The 18,756-nt window shown below is 31.8% G+C and overlaps 1 protein-coding gene across 2 annotated transcripts in view; it reads right to left on the bottom strand.

Moving 5' to 3' along the window:
- LOC105452229 overlaps positions 1–18,756 on the bottom strand; it is a 38,862-nt gene that overhangs the window by 14,457 nt on the left and 5,649 nt on the right. Inside the window, exon 1 of one of the 2 annotated variants that reach the window (XM_011693173.1) lies at positions 10,004–10,084. The exons of the other annotated variant lie outside the window; for it this stretch is intronic. The gene's annotated coding sequence lies outside the window, so the exon portion shown is untranslated. Of the gene's footprint in view, positions 1–10,003; positions 10,085–18,756 lie in introns of those variants that run through there. 2 annotated transcript variants of the gene reach the window in all.

The following is an 18,756-nucleotide window of genomic DNA, read 5'->3' as shown; positions in this document are numbered from 1 at the left end:
TTCAGACGTGTGCTCTTCCGATCTTATTTGTTTTTGGATAATTTTTATTTGTTAAATAATAAATTTGTAAAATAATATTTTTGGTTTAGGAAGGATGTAACATACCATACTTTTTTATATACTTGGCGTAATCTTTTTCTTTTTTTAAAAAAGAGTTTTGGTAGGTATTATATTATTTGACGTTTCTTTCTATAATACAAATAAATGACATCTATAGATTTTTGTTTTCTCCTTTGTCCGCCTCGCATCGTCAACTTCTTCAAATATCATGTGTCTGTTAAAGTAACATAATACGAGTAACTGCAGAATACTACCGTGAGAAAAGTGTATATACGTCGAAATTGTTAACGATACGCATTTCTCTCTGAATGTTATACATTATACGTACTTCGAGCTTTACACAAAGAAAAACAGATAGTTTGGAAGACAGTTTAGTTGAATAAAAAGTTTTCATTCCGGCTTGTGTGTAAATTGTATTTATGTAGAGCGAAAATGCGCTGTTCGTGAAAGGTGACGTCGCCATGAATGTAAAAACGCAATTCGCAGCAAAAGCCCCGGATTTTTCATGATAAATAGCGTACAAGCCGTTTTAATGCATTTTGCATCACTTCGCTCAATCCGTTGTATGTACAAATATGCCGAGAGTCGGGTATATGCACGTAATTCAAGTACAACTGTTGTAAATCCATCTACGCGATGCTCTCAGTTTTACTTCATGTCGACGACAGTTGGATGTAGGTTATCTGCATGCTACCATCAAATTAGGTCGCAAAAAGGAACGTTAATTGCTATAACTTTGTTTACTGTCGAGAACACGAAAACTAAGCTAGCATAATTTGACGAATTTTTCTTTCGCATTTTGTTAAGTATAAATCGTCTCTTGAATTTGCATAGAAAAAAAATTAATTATTACTCTTAAATTAAGAATAATATTTTTACATAAAAATAAGAATATTATAATTTTACAATAACTTTAATATCATATACACACACAATTTTCGTTCTCCATATCAGCTTTAAGCTATATTCTTATCCTGGAGACAAGCTCTGACTTGTAAAATTAAAGATGTTTGGACAGCCGATAACTCAATGCGAGCAATGCGGATGCATATCCACCGAATTCTTCTAACATTGATAACACTTAATTGAGTATTACGTTGCGAAAAGCTCTTCATTTAATTCGTTTAAAATTTGTATATCCACCGAATTCTATTAATATCGACTACACTTAAGTATCATGTGCGAATTCTCATTTCATATCTCTTCATTTATTATTAACCCGTTTAAAATTGTATATTAGGTATTTTGTTTTTATAACCACTGAAGAGGACCACATTAAAGGTCGAAACGTTTGGAATTGTATTATGTACTGTCAAATTTGAATATTTAAAGTTTATTTTAATGACAATTAGGACATTTAGTCAGGCTCGTTAGCCTTTATACTTAATATATATTGATTTTATTGTCAAAGCCTATATACGTTTCTTTTTTCTAATTATTATAATTTTGTTAAAAGATTTTTTCAATCTTGAATTAAATGTAAGTGATACTTGTATAAATTCAATCAAACCAAGACTAAAAATTTTCTAAGATTGTAATATTCCTGCTAATTATTACGTATAAAAATATTATTTTGAAATTATGATTAACTTTTTTCTGCGTAGAATTATTATGATATTATAATATTATTCGTATAACTATTTCTCACGCGGCATCGTCTCGCGATATACTTCGTTGTAAAACAATTAAAGTCACTTGGTAGAAAAAATCGCGAAAAAAACACTTCTCTTAAAGCTTTACGTTACATGAATTTTAGAGCAGACTTATAGACATCGTTCATCCACTCTCTTATTCCACATAAATGGGAATCGGCTGACGTCTTGACGAGGGATAAGGGCACGAGGGCAAGAATATTACGGTACTTTTACTTATTCCGCAGGATCGATCCTTCATTCAGACGATTCATCCGGGATCGCCTTTGGTCAACAAACCGTAGCAATTACTGTCCGAAATGGCTGTCCGAACTTTATCGGAGTTAACAGAAGCCGCTTGGAGAAAATGAAATGTCTGTTGCAACGGTAGAACTTTCTCGTTTCGAATTTCTCTTATAAAAGCACTTGAAGTTTTTCTACTTTCTTTTCTTCAGTCTTATCTTTCTCATTTAATAATATTTATGATATTTATATCACGCTATCGGCGCGAGTAATATCATTCTTTATTCTTTATTTCTTTCTCCAAACAAGACATAACGCGTTAAATAAACATTTACATTCAATTCAATTATTCATAATTATCATCTATTATTTTAAGTTTATAGAGAATAAACGTATCTTTTATTCTTTTCTTTTTCTTTTGTCTCGAATAATGACAAAACGATAATATAAAATAATAATATAAAATGTACGACATGAATGGTATTATTTAATCAATGATTATACGTTGTAATTTACTGCGTCATCTTCCTCTCCGTCCGTCTCTCTCATGCGCGTGCGCGTTAAAATTCTAACACATAACTAAATCAAATAACCTAATGTGGTTCGCGGAAACGTTAAACTACATCATTTACATTGGAATTTCTACGAACGCGAGTAGAATACGATGCGCATCACGCTCGCTATTTATTTGCGACATTTAATCAAGAAGTGATGGAATATATTCGGAGCGACGTATGTAGAACAATAAGAAACTGCGACGGATATCTCAGATACATTGTCATGTCAACGCTTCCGTAAGGCTGGGAAAATGCATCTCCTATCGCCATATACTTAATCGAACGCAGAGAAATAGTTTAAATAAATTATTCAAATAAATTTGTAAGCGTATTAAAAAACAGAATAACATGCATCAATAGAAAATTATGTATCTCGTGAAATGAAAAGCTCGCACGCTGCTTGTATTTCTGTATTGTAATTTCATACATTTATTATTACATTGCACCTATTAATTTAATCATACCATGTGTCAGCATGCTAATTTAAATAATGCCTGAAAATGTGATGATAGAAGCGATTATAATTAATTTTCAATACATGAATAGAAATTAATAAAATTGTATAGACATTTTATTCCACAATTGATTCTACATTACTCAACAAAATTAAAGGTTTACCTGTTCTATCCTCCAAAAACAGTCAAATTTTTAAGAGTAGCTTTGTGAAAAATAATCACAATAAGATTTTTCAAAAAAACATTTTATAATTTGAAGCCTCCGTTCTTTAAATTGAAAACGTTTGAAAACGATTAATTTTTTTCGGAGTTGAATAGATACAATGGGGATGCGACAAATTACAAAATTTTTTTCCAAACTTTACAAAGTTTCAAAAATCGCATACAAATGCAGCCTTCGAAAGAATAAATCTTTTTATTTAATTTGCTTTTTTGTAGAACATTATACGATTTTTTTCACCGAGTTATTCAACATTGAATAAAAAACGACCATTTTTACTTTAATGTTGCATAACTCGATGAAAAAAAATCGTACACTTTCTAATTGTAATAAACATTTTATTCTTTTGAAGGCTATTTATATACTACATTTATATGCAATTTTTAATTTACGTCATAGAACATTGCAAAGTTCGGAAAACATTTTGCAATTTGTTCATTTTTATGCAACTCCGAAAAAAGATCAGTTAGTAATTTCCTAAAATATAAATTTAAAAAATAGAGGCTTCAAGTTGTAAAATGTTTTTTTGAAAAATTTTGTTATAATTATTTTTGACGAAGTTACTCTATCTTGAAATTTGCCTGTTTTTGGAGAATATAAACAAGTGATTCTTTAATTTAATTAAGTAGTGTATTTATTATTAGTAACTACGCGCAGAAGAAATTGTATAAGATAATTGTATAGAAATAAAATTATTATCCTTTTGAATCTCACGTATTCCCTGTGCGTTATCCATTCATTAATTAATCTTTATTGGAGATTAATCTCGCTACCCACGGCAATATGCAATTTGCAGCTGCATTCGTAAAAGATATTTGTCATTCAACCGATAATTTGTTAGCTTTAGAGTTTCTCTCACGGAAACTCTAGGTAGTATATATGCCTGAAGTTGTATAAAGTAAATTATTCCCGGTGACAATTCAAAGGTAGCTATTTCCAGACTGAGGAACGCGAGCCTAAAGTCAAGTAGTACTTCGTAAGCCACGCGCGACTATATTTGTTCCCCTACCGAGCGTTAAAGGCAATCTATCTTGTTCTCCTTATTGTTACAATGACTCTCACCGTTTGATCTAAATGTGACACGCATAGACTTCGCGGTTATTTAGTATTCGCCTGATTTGCATGAGCAAATCGTTCTTTAATTATAAATTTATTCGACAAAAATTTAAATTAAAAATTAACTTGCAGTATTGCAATCTTAAAAAATGTTTCTATATGTCCGGATAACATTCAATATCCAGTTTTCTCATCGTGCAAAACAATAGCGGATTTATTGGTTTTCACATGTTATAGGTAAAACAACTGATAAACAATTTAGCCAAAACGAAACTTATTTTTTACTTTATCTGTATTTGATCGTACAATATTTAATTTAAATTTAAATTTGAATGTTAATTCAACTACATTAAAACAAAATAAACTTTTAAAATGAAATAAACATATCTACATTTAAATCCGAAGAAAGAATCTTCAATTTATCGTCAAATTCCCTTGCGGATTTGAGTGAGTTTCAATTTTTAAATAATTGGTATAAAGAGTAGCAATAAAGGTAAAAATTCCTTTTGACGTATTATATAAAGTTACAGTTTATGGAAGAGTCATCAAGAGATTTTTTCTATTTCTCTTCGTGTATATGTATATTTCTATATATTTAGATATTCTTCTACTTTTATTTATAAAGGATTGTTGATTAAAAAAGCAGTTAAATAAAATATCCATTATTATCAACAGCATTTGTAGATTAGTTATATTTCTTGAATTATAAGAGAATAAAAAAATAAACGTGCAATTAATGGTAACACCTGCGTACTCAACTTTGACACTTTGTGTTGCACAAAGATTTATGATTATTTCTTATATATGATCGATTGTTTTACAGAGAAACAGTAAAGTTATCTCTTTTAATTTCTTTAGCAAAGCATTACAATACATTGTACAGTGTGTTTAAAAAAGTGGAATACTTAATAAAGGATAGCATATTACAATCAGCATTTATATTTTAAATGTACATTAAATTTTTGTAATAAATTTTATGTATTTAGCTATGATATTTTCATTAGAATATCGTTATTAATAAAATATTTTTTAAAAATTTCACCTTTAATTTATGTATATTTACTATTTGATGAATCACAAGAGGGTTGAGAAAATTCTTTAAACTTTACACATTTAATTAATCTTTTGAAAATCGGCGTGTTCTAACAAAGTAATTTATAAAAATTTTACTTTCTAAGAACTTTTGTTGCTGAATACGATTCTGGCTCTCAATTAAAATTCAAAAATTCAACGTTATATACATATATATATTTTTTTAATATATGTATAACTTAGCATATAACTTAGTAATTAACTTATTGTTAGGATATAACAGTTTATAAATGTGTTTTGTTTCATTCTGTTGCTATAATAGTCAATTACTAATTGTTTGTATAGTAATAAGCTTTAAATAAAGCCAAATTGGAAACTTGATGTTACTTTGCAATAAAAACGGAGTTTTATGATAATCAGATTACTATATTCATCATCAGATAATTATTTTTTAAGATTTGGTTTTGCCATATTGGATTCACAACTTTCAATTTTTGAATTTTGAGGACAGAATCTAATTCTGTGACCACAAAGATTTCCTAAAATTAAATAACACAATCCGATTACTTGTTTAAAATTTAATCCGCCATTTAAAATTTTTTATTTCTGATCTCAGATTCCAATAAAACATTATAAAATTACTTTAAAGTATAAGTTTCATGAAAATTGAGCGAGCAGATTGCAAAATAAAAGGAGATGATCCCAAATCGAATCGTTAGTCCTTAAAAGGTTAAGAACATCATTTTTTAATTGATAAAAGATTTAGCCACAATTTTTATATTTTTACAATTTTTCCAAAAAATCGTCTTATACATTAATACCTTAAAGCCTTAAATAATTCTAATTCTTGTATGTTGTAATATAATTACGTTTGTATACCAAAAAATCAAGTTTTATACATTAATGCCAAATAATTCTAATTCTTGTATATTGTAATATAACCACGCTTGTATTTTTCTATAGTATTTAGCAATTTAAAACTTATGATTGATTAATATTGAAATATTAATTCTTGCTTTTTTTTTGTATAATCGGAAGTAGCGATAAACTTGGGATAAATTTCACTCGATTAATCGAAAATTCAAAATTTGAAGAGAGTTTAAAACGGATCTGCGTCATAAAGCAAAAGGGTCTAACACTTTATGATATCTGATTTTTATCTTGGCGCGGCTTTCTACCGTATCAGTATGCCATCGCACGTAATAAAAGGACTTCTACGGCCCGACGTGACGGTCCTGGATGATAAATGTGCTAAACAACGCGTCAATATAAAAGAGATAACGGTAAATGCCGCGAATATACGATTCGATCGTAAATCTCCTACGCGTCCTGGCGCACCAACACCATTTTTCTCGATTTTGTTCCTTTTTTTACATTTTTGCGCATCGGATTTTATTCGTTTCGTATTTTCGTTTAGGAAAGGCAAAATCGATAACAGCGCACTAAATTAATATACGCAATGAATACAAATACAAAATATATAACCAACATATGTGTGTGTGTGTGTGTGTGTGCGCTTGCGTGTTTTATTGCGTAATAAATTTGCAAGAACCAGATAAATAAAAGTAAAATATGGTAAAAATTGTTTATTTTAATAGATTTTAAAAATGATACCTTCTGTTTGCCAAATTATTTAAATGCAACAGGTTTTAAATAAACTTTAAGCATTTTTTATTGCAAATAATTAGATATTATAGATAATTTAATTGTTTTATATTGAAAAAATATTTATTGCAAATAAAATATAAATTTTCTTTAATTAAAAATTATATTTTAAAAATAATTTTAAATGAACTTTAATGTTAAATTATTACACATATGTACTTGATTATTTGTTTTATCATTTTTTAAATTTACAATGAAAAAACTATCGGTTTTTTCTGTTTTTTTTTTTAGTATAATATACTGTTTGTTAAAATAGACTTTTAAACGAATATATCGTCGATATATAGAACGTTCGATTAGTTAGAACAATTTTCTCTTGTGAAATAAAATTTTTTATTAATTAATTTATTTGTAATTTTTATATATGTTTTCTGTATTTATATAATCTACTATAATATGTGTTTGTTATCGTTATTGTATAACTTTTAATTTTTACTTTTACTTTAGATTGTAAGAAATTAATAATGTAACATTTTTTGTATTTTATTACTTAATGATAATACAAATTATAAATGTTACTGGTTATAGATAAAACAACTTATTCTCTTTTACTCTCTGGGTAGTACCCAACTCTGCACTGACAATTTTTTGGTAATATTCATTTAAGATATAAGGTCACTTTAGCGGAAACTGGTTCAAACAAAAACTATTCGATGATTATTATTATTGATAAGACGTTATGATAATGAAAATCGTGCGAATGGTTCAATTATTTAAGAATCGAGAGATCTCTGTTGCGCAAATCATTGCAACGATATCTCTTCTATCTGTGAAATGCGTCATATCATGTTCGATCATGATTCCGTAGGTATTACGTTTCTGACGAGGCTCATAAATCATTCGAGCCTCGACAGGGAAATAACGAAAAGCACTAAGCCGATTTGCTAGGCGGAAAGAGGACGAAAAATGGCACGATCTTTCTCGAAAGCCCTTTTTACGCTAGTGCGTTGAAATGGAAAGGTTGCAACAAGTGAGATTCGAATCCGACAGGTATAGCCAACCTGGATTATTTGTTGCTTACAAATATGCAGCATTGCACGATACAAATTGGTTATTTTTTTATTGTAACAGTTTAATTTGCATTTTGTAGATACTTTTAATTTTACTTTTCCTTTTGTTTGATGCGTGATATTTTATTTTATTTTTTACATATACTATAAATAGTTTAATCTTTAACAGTTTTTTCTCACGTGCGTATCAGCACTGAAGACGTGCAATAAAATAATATAAATCTTATTAGCAATGTAAAATATTAAAAAATTGTAGTCGTAAAATCGCTAATAATAACCGCAAAAGCAGTGTAATGTATATATATATATATATATATATATTATTGTAGTTCCTGCTAAATAAATTTCTGCTACAGATATTTGTACAATTAATCGCAATCTGTTAGCAAACAGATAGATAGCTTGCGAGAGTCTAATTACGTGAAATGCGTCACTAGTGCGCTGCTGACATTTCGCAAATGTTGTCAGTCACATTAGACTAACGTGCCACGCGAGGGTATTATCGCATTTACCTAGTGTTTATTCATTACATCGGCGCCATATCAACGCAGTTTAGCAAAGTTAAGCCGTGATTAATGACAGCGAAGCGCGTAATTAGGATGCAAAACCCATCGATGTGTCGTGCGTGATGAAGCCTAATCGGATCCAACGTGATTCGCGCACTCGCGACTACTTTTCCAGCAGGATGGATATAAGAGCGAGTTGATTCGTGGGATATAGTATTTTTTTTGGTGCGAAAGCGGCGATACGGTGCGAGAAAACTGTGAAAAAAATCTACCGGAATTTCGTCACTGGTGCGTGGGATGCCACACGTTAAAAATCGCGCCGACATTTTTCGTCGATCGACGGCTTCCAATTTTGGAACTGACCTACTTTTGATCGACCCGAATGGGGTAATAAGGGTTTTATGACCATTCATATACCTATGAACGTAGTAGAACTCCCGCGGTGTTAATCATAAAATGTTCTATTCTCGTTCAAGGTTACGCTTGCTATTATTTGAGTGGGAAAACGAATCTTGAACCTTAGTAAATCTAGGACGGCTTGTCAAACGTACTATGTATTTGTGATAAAATCTTTCGATGCTTCCAAGTTATTATTTGTAAATTTTACAAGATAAGGACACCCAAGACTGTCTTCTGATTTAATTAACATCTCTGCTTCTCATAGAATTTGTGAACTACGAAACTGCTATATTTCTTCGTTTTAAATTGTTCGTAAATTTTCACTGTATTACTTTAAAATGTATTTTAAATATAATTAATTTATAATAATCAATTATCAACGCTTTAAGAAATTACAATAATCTTTCAAAAGCATATTTTTTATTATAAATTATATTTTTTTATGAGATTATTATTTTCACAGAAATAATCGCAAAATATAATTGTCAGAACTCATTCAAATCATTTACGTAATACGTTAGGAGGATTTAATGTCCTTAAAAATCACTTGCTATCAGTTTGACAAACACGAAAAAGCATATATCATTTGTCATTTATTCCTTCGTATAACATTACGCATTCCACAGAATACGCCTTCGTTCTAATTCTCTCTTGCTCTAATTTCAACAGTCTCATTAGACACAATTACATTCCTCTTCGTTAGTTCAGAATCCCGACGCCCTTCCCCGTATGTCGGCATTGCCTCTTCTGCAATAGTGGTATAACAGGTTGTGCGTCACTGAGAGCGCGTACACCTAATTTTCATCAATCGGCGAGAAGAGCGCAGAGCGAAACGCACGTCAGTTATGACATTCGGAGGTCTCGCTGATGCCTCGCCCTCCAGTTCTTCCCTCGTGATTCGTCCACAATATCTTCTCTAAAACTAATTTCGTAACACGCTATGTCCCGTATGTTTTCTACTATCCCTAAAATTTCGGGGAAAATGTCGCGATCACCGGTGAAACGACACGTGAAACGTGGGTGTAAACGCTAGTGTGCGAATTGAAGAATGAGAGAGCAAGAGAAAGAGAGAGAGAGAGAGGGTATGTGAAAATACAAATTGGAAGAGACGGGCGCGACGGAGGGACGACGCGCTGGCTGGTGAATGAACGAGAATTGGATTCACTAACCTGTGCCTGTCTGCGTCCGTCGAGTCCGGAAACCGTGGAGCAACTGAGAGAGATGGTAGCGTCGAGGCGACTGTCCGCGGCTCCACTGCCTTGGCCGTACGAAACCCACCCCCGCGACACCTTCTCTCTCCGCTACCCTCATCGTCGGTCCTGCCACCACGCCGCCGGGGTCCCTGTTCCTTTCGCGAAACGAGGATACTCATGGGGCTTCGCTGTCTCTCTCGCCCCGTTCATGCTCTCATTTAGCCCCTTTCCTCTCTCTCCTTCTTCCTCCTCCCTCCTCTCCCTTCTCCTCCTTTTCCTACATCTCCAGTACTACCACCACTTCCTTCGCCTCTTCCTCCTCCTCCTCCTCCTCCTCCTCCTCCTCCTCCTCCTCCCTCCTCCTCTTCCTTCTCTTCCTCCTCCTCCTCTTATTCCTTTCTCTACATCATCCTTTCCCCCGAACTCATCTTGTCTCTATCTTGCTCTTTCGTTCGTTCTCTTTTACGCTTATTGCAATTCTACCGTTTCTTTTTTGGAAGATTCTGGGACTCCACCTTCGCAGGATTTCTCTCGGTACATCACCCCCTCCCTTGCGCCTCCCTGCTGCTGAATTTCCCCTGAAAACCATTCTACGGACGAATGTACGTCCGGGAAACTGCACCCCTCTCTTGTCAGTGACGTAGTTGTCGATTAAGGAGCCCTCGATTTTTGCGATGTCGAAATGTCAAAAATTTGACAGTTGTTTATTAAACCCGCTCGTTATTTCTGGGAGACAATTAGGAATTAGGAACGCCATGTGTGGCATTGAGATATTAAAGTAATTAGACGAATTGCATGTGTATGTGCAACAATTATTTAAATTATTTGGATCTTTACAGCCGAATTGATAGATATATTTTTTGTTTTATATATAAATTTTTTGAGAAAACAAATATGTAAAAAAGAAGTTTAAGCTAGCTAATTTCTCAATTTAATGTAATTAGGTCACAAAGAGATGAACGAAAACGATTGGATTTCTTTGATAATAATGAGACTACGCAGCTCTGCAATGAATGAAACGGGAGAAGAAAGATCTAACTTTTCGAAAATGCTTGAAAATATTTTATATCGTCGTCCCGACAGAATCTTCGGTTTTGTTCGAGAGTCGAGGAATTTTTATGTTCTCCTTCCATTGTCCTATATGTTTTAGAAAACGTGTATAACGAGAGAGATGATTTTTCCGTGAAACACATTTTATCCAATGCCCATTGAAAAATCGGCGGATCTGCGAACAAAATATTGCAGCGCTCGACGTAAACGTTCCGGAAATAAACGCAACGCCCATTACGCGAGTTCCTCGAGGTCTGGGTAAGCACTGCATCATATAAAATGTCAAAGGCTAGCCTCACGCGGCTACGTAGAGTGGTGAACTTAATATTTTTTCGCCCACGTATTCTGGCCGACCAGAGGAGAAATTGCGAAAGGTACTGTCGCGAAAGCCAATGAGCTCATGGAACCGCCGCGTACGGAAAGTAATAGCTCCTTGTTGACCTAAGTAAATTGCGCCGTCGAAAACGTCGGAAAAGAACTAGTCATCCAAGATTATCCGCTCCGTTATATTTTTGCGTTTTAGACAAGGTTCCTCAGACATTCCATTTGATTGATGTTAACAATATTTATATAAACAATGTGGATTAAGTATATTTTATTGGCTATATTTTACAATACTATAATTAAATATTAAATTATGTGATGTGCATGTTTGCATGCACATGCACACGTAGATAAAGTTATTAGGTAAAACTTATTTAAGAAATCAAAGATAACAAAATAATGCCAATTGTTGAGTTGACACGGATGTTAGTGTGTATAATAATTTTTATTGTTACAAAATCCAGACACACAAACTGTGCGTCGCACTTTTTGTCGATCTCAAGAACACATTTCTTTACATGAAGTCGGAATCCACTGTAACGAATTGAATTGATAAGTAATTTAATATTTTTGATACCAATAAGCATTTATAAGAATACCCTTCTCTCCAAATCTGTAAAGAATTTATTGCGAAAAATATCACCTTAGCCAGGATTCGAACCTGAATCTCCCTATTTGCCGTGTGGACATTCTACCATTCGATTATCAAGACATGTGATGATATCCCTCGCAATAATCAATATACATATATATAAATAATGTGTAAGACACACTTTCCAAGCAACGTAAAATTCAAATTTTAAATTGAAAGGAGTTAGGCTCCTAAGAATAAATAGCTGAGATAACAAAATGCTAAGCTACAAAATACGAGCCGATATTGATATTAATGTGTGTATAATTTTTATTGTTACAATATCCAGCTACACACAAACTGTGCGCCGCACTTTTTGTAACAATTATTGTGAAAATTATTATACACACTAACATTCGTGTCGGCTCGCATTAGCATTACTTTGTTATCTCTAATTTATTCTTGGGAGCCTAATTACTTTCAATTTAATTTTTATTTAAGAAAATGTGAAATGCGTTGATTGCGAAAACAATTTCATACATATTTCATATTGTTAAAGTGAGGGTTGCTCTCGCAAGGATGTGGCAATGAAGTTGAAGCATACAAAAAATAACGAAGATATATATATGATCACTTATTGAGAAATCCTTTCAGCACAATTTACGAGATAATTTACGTTCTATTGAAACACGGAGTTAGATCAGACTTGCACTTATGTTCGTTTCATCCACGCGGTTCCTTAATTACATTAATGAACTTCCCCGACGGCTAAGTGCTGAAGGGAGCAAGTTCCGAGCTTACAAACTTTCGAGCAAAAAACGCCAATGTGGCAGACAGACAGCGACGGAAGCTCGTGGCGATAAAATGTTCGGGAACTTTTCCCATTTTACTCGTCGCTCCGAAAAAGGATTTCTGCCCTAATCTTACCGTGAAAGGATGGATGAAAAGTAATAAAAGATACGATTGGATGCGGTTATATTAATCTTGCAATCACAAGTGTGTCGGATTTATTTGTCTTTAAAACGAGAATATGTAAAATATCCGACGAATATTCATGTAATAAATCGACTACGTGGAATATCGAGAGACTCAAGGGGCTTGTTATTGATTGCGTAATCATAATAAATTGTACGAGAGGTTTCTTCAAAGCCGCGAAATTCATTCACGGTTGTGGTTCCAGGATTAAAGGGTAGAACGCCACGAATAGATAATCGGGGGCGAGAAGCCGCAGCGAGCGAGCTATAACGATTTTGACTCCCAGATACTTGTTGCGCAGGCGAGCTGAAACTTAGCTTCTTTAAGCTATATTGACTGCAACTAGGCTACGTTCTGCCCACCGAAAAGCCCGGGTAGCCAGGATTCAATTTTGCAACATATATGCGATTATAGTCTTTTGATGAACAAAGATTTCATTAATCAATTAATTAATTCACTGTATATTATTATTTACTGTAAACGCAACATTTTTATTTATTTAATATTATGAAGACATCTTATCAAGCGTATCTAATCATAAATATAATGACATATTTTTTTCATTTGAAGAATATATAGTTATAATAAATAACTAATAATATAATATTATAATTTAACATAAGTTATAATAACTAATAATAATAATTAATTATATAATAATTAATTATTATTGTCATTACGTCAAATGATAAAGAAATAAGTTGAAGAAGAGCTTGAGCTCAAATTTTTTAAAAATCCTTTTCGTAATGTCAATTAATTTTGCATTTGAAAAGCGCGATTATGATCTTCAGGGAATATAACGCCTACGCGTTTAATATAGTACTAAGTACAGCACGAACGAATCGTTACAACGTTAGTTATTGCGAGGAATAAAACGAGATATATGCGACAATGCCGGATCTATTAATATTGAATTGGAAGTGTACGCTGTCAGCAGGAAAATTAGAGCGATGTAAATCACGAGATTATATCAGCAATTATTTCACATACAGACAAAGACTATACGTTCATCATGCCAAGAATAATTTTAGAAAATATCCAAGATTAGTAACATGTAGGTATCGCAACAACTAACAATAGAAATCTAACATTAATTTACAATAAAAATTCGTGAAAATTAATGAAATTAATGTGAAATAGCGATTAGTGCTGACCGTTATTTCAGAACAGCAAAAATTGTTAAGAATGACATATGAGAGCATGCTGTTTTAAAACAAATGTAATTATAATCGTACCATATTATGATATAGCTGTAAAATAAATTGCTATTATATCTGTTCTTATATCTATTTTTACAAGTGTAAATAAGCATGCAGTTGTACGTATTACAGTTAGAAATTTTCTTTTAACTACAAAAGACTTTTAGATATATACTTTTACCACAACTTTATAATTACGATATTATTGTTGACTATTGTAAAAAGTAACGCATAAAGTAACACTTTAATAGGATAAAATCTATTTTACCTAATATATGCCTTCTCGTAAGCACCATTTGGCAAATGCTAGTCGTAAAACCGTATATCCTAATTTGAATTGTGATATTTTATCTAATAAAATACAGCCATCATCTAATGAAAAAATATTGATTTATTTTGCTTGTTAAATTTTAGTCATTCTTTATCGCGAAAGGAAAGGGCATCGCGCATGTCGATCGCATGAGTAATTACGACCGGGCAGCAAATGAATCAGAAAAGTTTCTCGCATCGACAATTTCTCTCACGAGGCTCGCATCGAAATACGAATCTCTCTCTCGTAAAATAGGGCTTTGTGCTTCGCACCTGACGCCATTATAGCCGGACAATGTATGTGTGTCGTGTCAACAATGGATGTCACGCCGCAGTGACGCACATTGTGCCACCCTGGAAGTCTTCTCGAAATAGTCCGATGAATCGGATCGGGGAAGTTACAGATCCCGGATGATCGAATTAAAATGTAGGCGGCAGTTAATGGAAAATTATTACGATCAATCATTTCACTGCACTGATTCTTTTTTCGTTAACAACCGTTTTTAGAAGCGAGTGTCGCCGCAGATGATAAAGAATGGAAAATTTTACGTAATACTATTGCGTAAATTAGGTACGTAATACATTGAAAGAATTATCGTTGATGTACATCTGTGTAGGCACAGAAGCTATACAAAGATTTCTTTTTTGCCATTATAAAAAAATAAGATTGGTAATATGTATTTTTAGACTACTATTTTTTTTAAATCAAATTTTCTGTATTTATAAAATATTTTTCGTGATAAATCTGTATCTCAGTATTGAAATTAACTCTTGCGCGTATAATTTTAATAAGATTAATTATTCAATTAATTTATTTAAAAAATGGGATGTCTGACAATTCTGATCGCGAAAGATCTGTTCGAGATCTCTTCGATCCTCAATAATTGCTTCATAGAGATGAGAAATGCAGATGCAGATTTAAATTTCAGAAAGTTGCATAGTTCCGACATTTAATATGCAAAATCTCGGTATTAAATTGAATTATAGTCGAAATTGGTCATGGTACAAACAAAAAATTTTATAATTGATAAAATATTTTGTGTGAGAAGAAGCTAAAGCATGCAAATCTAATATTAAGTAAGTAATATTAGAAATTATAGAAAATAATTTCTGATCTAAATTTACACTGTTGATAGAAATGTACTGCAATATATAAAATAATATTGCGTATAAATTAATGTACATAAATTATAAATACATCATTTTTTTACGAATTAACTTTCAATAAAAAGATTTACTTTATTAAATATAAATTATTTTTACAAACCGCAATGTCCAATATTTTTGATAATTTTTGTATTTATTTTTATATTTATTTCATATTTATTTATTTTATAAAAATTTTTAATTTTTTGCTTTTTATTAATTAATCTACAATTACTGTATGATTTTAACTTAATTGTTATCGTAACTTAAGATATCTTTTATTTAATTTAATAGATAATTTTGTAAATCCATACTTGCGCGCACGCGCGCGCGCGCGCGCGTATGTGTGTGTGTGTGTGTGTGAGTAAGTGAGAAATAGTCCACAGTTTTCATTTAGATATATAGCATATTTTGTCTTTTTTTGCTTTTGTGTAAAATTTTTAATGTCAAATGTGTTTCAGTATATGTGATTTAGTGTAAAAGTATAACAAGCATACAGTGAGTTTTATTATTAAAAGAATCATACGTTCTTGCAGTTGACTTTTAGAACATTTTTATAAACGTGTAAGGATAAACGGAAAGAGGGGAACAAAGAGAAAGAGGGATGGGAGGGAGGGAGAAAGAAGGAGGGAGGGAAGGGGAGAAAGAGAGAGAGAGAGAAAGAGAGAGAGAGAGAGAGAGAGAGAGAGAGAGAGAGAGAGAGAGAGAGAGAAAGCATATATCGACAAATAGAACGTAGAATAGTGCGTGGGATGGAAACAACGAGAGATATAGTAAGAACGGTCCATTCAGGTGTTCATACGCGCACTTTCGACAAACATAGGGTGCATGGTTGTCGTGAAGTTCTCGTGTACACTGCATATGTCTTTTACCAAGTATTAATTTTGTCTTTAAATATGCAAGGGAGATATATCTAATATGAATATTAATAATACTTAACGGAATTTGCGCATAGGCGTGTCTATTTGTGTTAAAGTTTATAAAAGTTTCATAAGAGATATTTACATGTATGCGATCCAAATTTAACATTTTCCTAAAGTTGCTAAAGATTATTATTTCAAAATAGTCAGATGTTATTAATCTTCTAGTAATCGAGCTAATTCTTTCGATTTTTGAAAGATTTTTTAAGAACTAGAATGCATAACTAGATGACTTTGATTTCAAATCAGATATTTTTCTTTATTTTATTTTAATTGCCTGTTAAATATTTCGTATTTTTGTTTTATTTTCTCAATAAGAATCTCGAAGATTTGCTCTCTTGTTTCATTAATATTATGCAGATATTTTATACAATAATGGATTTATTTATATCATAATCGGGAATCCTTTTATATTTACGTTTCAAACTTGTTATTTTGATTTCTAATTATTTATTGAATTTTTTAAATTTTGGTACAGTTAATTCTCGTTTAATTTTCTCGTAAGAATATCTTACAAATTATAAATTATCTAAATTCAGGTTCTTTAATTTAATTCTTTTTATCAGATATATATTGAAATAGTGCCTATCGAGTCGACACGGGTGTTGGTTAATTCTTTTTATTTTTTATGCCCTAATACGATTATAAAACTAAGGCAGATGAGTAACAATGAGTGTTTTAACAAATAATTAATTTAATAATTGTTGATAAGTTTTAATTGATAAGCTCATTTCGATAAGTTTTATTTGTATCAAGTAACGTGAGTCAACCGAACACATTGTAAAATCGAGACATCGCCCGTCGTCGTTTACATTTAATATATGTGTGCCAGTATGCGTGTGTCCTACATCCTGAGCGAATCAGCTGCATTGAACGTAACGAGATTCAACGATTAGGATAAATATTTGTGTTTATTAAATAACATATGCGATTTGTAAATTGTGTCAATTTACGTGTCACATAACATTTCGCGATTAATGATAAATATCATTCTCGTTTATAGAAGAATGGCAAAATTTAAGAAAACGTAAATTGTAAGTATATACATTTAAAAGTAAATCTGATTTAAAAAGCAATAAGTCGTATAAAAATTACTTTCCAATAATAAATTTACAATGATTACTATTTAATTCTTTGACATTTGACAATATATTACAAATCAATTCGTAACGATTGACTAACTCTACGTAAAATTTATTTCCGTTAAAATAATTCCTCGTAATTTTCTCTTTCTAATTTTTGACTTTGATATCTTGCGTATAATGCTTATGTTGTCACAGTTAAAACGAAGACATTAATAATAAAAATGTAGAATTTCCGAATGTAAATTAAAGTACATAATTGAGGCAATATTTTATTGAATAAAGGAATCTCAAAGTTGTGCAGTTTCTCGGTACCGCTGTGCGGTTTCCCTTTCTGCGAACATTTATCAAAATAGAAGCACGTTATTTGAAAGTTTCGCAGAATGAAAATAAACAGCCAGCTTTAAAAGTGCCACTGCTTCGGATAGTTCCATAAATATAAAAAAAATGGCCACGTAATTTATTGTTAATATATTTGGAGCTCACATGGATATTACTTAATGCGCTTCATTTATAATTAATTTTAATTATTTAATTATTACGACGCTTTCGTATAATGAATATGTTCAATTTATTTAATTTATGTTCTTGACGCTCTGCAGTTTTCCTTAAATCTTTTTATTTTATCTTTGATTTATTTATTAATAATATTTCTCATTTACATACAATGTTCTCTGAAAGTTTTACTTTTAACTTAAGTAAGACAAATTAAACGATTAGTCACGGGGGAGTTCGCAAAAAATAAAGCGACTCTAAAAAGAGCTACCTACTGCGTTTTGATTGCTGTAATTTACATAAGAGGTCACTGGAGGAGGAGGAAATTCAACGAGCATGATAAGCTATTCGTACTTTTGCTGCAAATGATCGCCGACGGTTTCCCTAATGATAAAAGATGCAAGGATGCAGTTTACCTCAATGACCGCCGCATGCGTTTCCAAGAATGTGCAATAACCTTTGCACGTTAGTAATGTTAGGCATACTTTTGATGTATATACGTCACTTCAGACTAAAACTATGAGCATACGTTACTATATAAATGCCCTGAAACTATTTCCTCACTTGAGAGAGAGAGAGAGAGAGAGAGAGATAGGGAGAGAGAGAGAGAGAGAGAGAGAGAGAGAAGAGATATATAAAATAAAAAACTAATTAATAT

This window comes from Wasmannia auropunctata, unplaced genomic scaffold, assembly GCF_000956235.1.
Source record: "Wasmannia auropunctata unplaced genomic scaffold, wasmannia.A_1.0 LD336035.1, whole genome shotgun sequence".
NCBI lineage: Eukaryota > Metazoa > Arthropoda > Insecta > Hymenoptera > Formicidae > Wasmannia > Wasmannia auropunctata.
This window is presented reverse-complemented; position numbering and strand designations above follow the sequence as displayed.